Genomic DNA, 4,807 nt, shown 5'->3' with positions numbered 1-4,807 from the left:
TTGCTTTCGATGGTGAAGCTTCCTAGTAGAAAACTACACTAAAAGTGACATTTAATAAACTTAAATAGTGATATGTACGTTACTAATAAAGAAACAGTTCGAGCATAAAGAGCATTGTGGATTACCCGGATAGGACAATATTTTTTTTTACTTACACTGGCTGCACGAGTGTAAGTAGTGTAACAATTCATTTATCTTTTTTTTTAATTATTGTAGAAAAGAAGTGTAGCTTTGCCCAGCTACACGAAGCCATTTTTCTAGCAGTAGCGTAGCGTGAAAACTACATTTTCCACACCGTAGTTTTGACTAGTGTAGGCATAGAGTTTCCTACAAAAGTTTAGTGTAGGTAGCAGATGACCAGAATTTAAGAGCGTTGCAGATGACTGACTGGCTCGCGTTGCCATGGAGGACTGACTGAATAAACTTTCACCACTGGAAAAGCTAGCGCCACCGTCGGCGTGACGTGCTATTAGGGATCACGTGGACATAGCGGCCGCGTCGGCTGCTTCGGGAGCGCCGAAGCGAGCTGAAAACGAGAGGGGCGAGATTTTCCCGCTTCGAGTGTCTCCATTACAACGCTTGAAAGCACTACAATAGGTAGTGGCGGCCTTTGAAGGCGCGCAACATGGTAGCCTACTGCTCGGTGCCGCAGGGCCGGACGCACGTAATGGAGGTCGGTGTCAGCCTTGTTCGCACGTAGCCGCAGGACAAGAAGCTGCGTGAAGCTTGGCTCGCGAAACATAAATCCGGCAAACAGTCATCGGCTACAACTCGGGTATGCAACAAGCACAGACGCGAGGAAGATTTCTGCTACGGCGCCCGGTCTGCGATGTTCTGAAAACGCGCACTGAGACGCTCGCCCGAGTCCGCTGCCAGACTACAATGTCATGACGGTTTGGCCTATGAACTTGTCGATGCTATAGATACTGGCAAGTTCATTGGAGTGGAAAGGGAGCGGTAGGAAGCACATTAAATAAAGCATGGCATATGGTCATGTTTGTGTTATGAATTAATACACTGGATTACAAAAAAGAAGCAGTGGGAAATCGCACGCTGAGGACACCGATAAACATACAGTGCGACGCAACTCGAGAAATAATATTGAAACGTTCAAGAATTTAGAAGAAAAATGGCTTTGGCTTAGGTAAGGTTAAGCCCAGGATGCGAAGCATACTAGCATTTATTTTAGTTGTTAAACCACTGTTTAGCCTGGTGAACTGCTGTTGCTTGGCTATATTTGGTTCGGCTAGACGAAGAAACAACTCATGCGTTACTCTGCTTCGCCTTCAAGAGTGGAACGCGACAGCGTTCCCGTCGACCCGCCAAGGGGTGTAAGACAATGGGCTACGGCGCAGCGACTATATACGCGCCCCGCATTGGACGCGGTGAGCGTCGAGCAACGCAGCGTTCGGCGCGGCAACCAAATGTGCGCCTGAGCAAGCGACGCACGCCTGAGCCTTAGAAACAGCTCGTTTCTAAGGCAACACCGCATTCACTAGAGGCGCTTTTGTACCGCTTTGAAGCATCGTACTCGTGGCTCAGTGGTAGCGTCTTCGTCTCACACTCCGGAGACCCTGGTTCGATTCCCACCCAGCCCATCTTGCAAGAGTTGAGCAAAAGCCACTTCTCCTCTGTCGTGACGTCACGGTGTCACGTGGTATTAAAGGCGACACCGCCGCGCCTGAGGAGCTGGGTTGAGCTCTCGTAATATGCTTCGCATAAAAAAAGATTGAATCGTCGCCACGGCACATCACAGTCCCCGTAGGCGTCGAAGTCTCTACAATGAAATTATTTTTGAACAGCTCTGATAGCGCCCACGCAATAATGGTTGCTTGTATACTGTCAAATGCTCATATTCTGCGGCCTGAAGCTCATGGCACGGTGCGAAAACGCGCGCGCGGTGAAAGCGAAACAGTGCGCGGACAAGCAGTCGGTCGCTGCGAATCTGTGCGATCGCTGCATTGAGGCTTCATTCTATTACGCTCCATTTAGTTATACAAACACTATAAGAGGATATTTCACATAGTTTGCTCTCAGCGCTTACCTACCTTTCATGCAAGAAGCCGGTTTGGGAGACTCCATCGCGGCGAAGCGCGCACTGGCGTTCACTGTGCGTATTCGGTAAAGAGATAGCGTCTGTAAACCACTCTGTGCTTTCAGTTTGCCCAAGATTATTATTTAGTCAATAAAAAAAACTTCTCTCGTTTCGAAAGTACGTACGGAAATGTCCCAAGTTTGGGTTTTCATCCCGACGTCCGTCCCTCAACCCCTACATCTGGTTGGCAGCGGTAGGATCGCCTCCGAATGCATCAGCTGGTGGCAGCGCTACGGATCAACCTTCGTCGAGAGAGATCCTAAGGAACCGGAGAGCCTTCGTCGAAAGAGGTCCGAAGAAACTGGGAGTAGCGAAGAAGGAGCGAGCCTTCGACCCAGGGAGTCCGGAGGAACCGGGAACAGCGGACGAATGAACCGGATGGCAGGGTGCTGCAACCGTAAGTGAGCGCGTGGTTTTTTTCCTTATGATTCGCCAGACTCAAATGTTGTGTGTTCATTTTGATAGTTCTGGGAATCGGGAGTTTGATGCATTGTGTGTTTGCACAAATTAATTAAGGAAAACAGTTTTAACCACCTGTCGGGGCAGCTGCCATGGATCTTAGAAGGTTGACGAGGTTAGACTTGTTGTTGGTGTGCGACGATTTGGGAGTTGAGGCGGACGAACGGATGGAAACGCCAGCTATCATAAAGGCGATTCAAGATAGTGGCAATGATGGCAAAAGCATTGAGCTTGCTTGGGAGGTGATACAGGAACCACGGGAGCGAGAGCGTCGTGTACGTTTGCGGGAGCGTCGTGAACTTAGGAGTGAGCTTAAGCGTGAAGAACGCGAGAATGAACGGAAGCAGGAGCTTCAAGAACTTACTCTTAGGTGTCAGCGTCACGAACGTGAGAATGAACGCAAACGTGAGTATCAGGAACGTAAGCTTGAACGTGAACAAAAGTATGAGAGAGAGAAGGCAGCACTGATCAAAGAGATACAGTATTGCGATCAGTTATTGGCACAGAGACAACGGCTGTCTGAGAATTCTGTAGGTAGTACAGAGCGAAAGAATGAGGAAGCATCTAGTAAATTTTCGCCAGAAGCCGACGAAAAGATTAGTGCCTGTGAGATTGGCTGCAGATTCATAAGTGAAGGGAAAAGGCTAGCTGCTAACGATGCCTTAGTGGCAACAGAGGCCGTTAAAGGCCGCAAGGAGAGCGACGAGGTGCTGTGCCAACAGATGACTGTAGAGACAGCTAGGCCAGCTGCGAACAAATTGGCACAGTTACCGCGTGTGTGCGTCGCTGGTAATGTTAGCGAGGTTGCTAGCGAAGAAAAGGGTACTTCTGACCCGACAAAAGCGAGCACCCATGTAGAGCCAGATCTGCGTGCAGGAGTGAAGTGCGAGCTGAGCGATGCAGTTGAGGGTAATTCTCAGGATTGCGAGCTGCGTAGCTCAAGAGAATACAACTGCATTGTTCAGGGATCGGTGCGGCTCTCCGCCAGTCTAGATGGCCTAGATAGGGATGATTCAGTTGTTAATCATTCGGACTGTGCGCGTGAGACAGCGATCGATACCGACGGGCTGTGTGCCGATGCACAGCGTGAGCTGGGCAATGTAGTAGAGGGCAGTTCGCAAGAGTGCGAGTTGTCTAACTCGAGTAAAGCCTGCTGCATTGTTCCAGAGTCGGTTGAGCTGTCCGCCAGTCAAGGCAAAGTGAGAGTTGATTTAAGTGAGAATCACTCAGACTGTGCGGGTAAGAGACCGATCCGGGCCGACGAAATGTGTACCGGCCAGCACGAGGCACGAGAAGGCGACATGAAAGTGAGTGCGAAGAGAAAGCGCCGTAAAGAGAAGCGCGGTAGAGACCGAAAGTCGGTAATTAATGTAGCGCCGCCAAAAATGGCGAGAAACCCAAAAGGGCAGGGCGCGAGGAAAAAGGTGCGGTCGTCAAGGACGATGTTGACGCATCAAAAACGTTCGAGCCACAGGTCAAAGGGGGACCGCGAAGCATGTTCTGTACGGACGCGGACAAAGGGCACGAGGCAGTTAATCTCCTCGTCGTTCCGTAGTTCTTTTCATAGCTCAGCGTGCAGTTCGAAGAAACGCAGGGTGGCAGGACGAGACCAGGTGGGGAGTAGCGACGCGGTCAATCCAGTTCGTGTTGAAAGCGGGGCGCGAGGACGCAAATTGGCAAGAGACCGTAACGTCTTGGGGGAGCTGATAATGAGTCAGCCCTTTTGTTGTCTCTCGGCAGCCAGAGTAGCTTTGAAACTGCGACCACCCCGGGTTCGACTCAAAGTATGAGTCAGTCGAAAACGTTTGGAAAGGGAGGCCAAGAGCGCTTCCGTAGAAATGAAGTGTGTTGTTTTTATTTTTGAGCATCGGAAAATTTCGCGATTTGAGACTAGGTTTTCTTTCAATATGTAAAGGCATGAGCTTTGTTTGTGTTTTCGTTTGAGAAGCTCGAGATTTGAAAGATGCGTTTTAAGTAAACATGTAGTCTCGCGAGATGCTCATTAATAAGTAGATAGGTTTTTTTTTTGTGTGTGTGAGTAACCTGAGGGTCAAGGTTATTGTTGAGAGGCCTATCGTAACGCGCGTGTGTTTTATTTAACCTTCTTTCTTTTTAAGTGTTGAATTTTCTAAGGTTAAGCGCGTAGATTTTCAGTGAGTAAATGATTTGCACGGAGAAGCGTTCTTAGTTCCATTAGCGCGTGTCCTGTGTGGACGGAAGGAAGCAGACTTTATGTTTGGGTTGCTCGTGTGT

The sequence above is a fragment of the Dermacentor albipictus genome, chromosome 1 (genome assembly GCF_038994185.2).
Source record: "Dermacentor albipictus isolate Rhodes 1998 colony chromosome 1, USDA_Dalb.pri_finalv2, whole genome shotgun sequence".
Classification (NCBI taxonomy): domain Eukaryota; kingdom Metazoa; phylum Arthropoda; class Arachnida; order Ixodida; family Ixodidae; genus Dermacentor; species Dermacentor albipictus.
Note: the sequence above shows the minus strand (reverse complement) of the source record.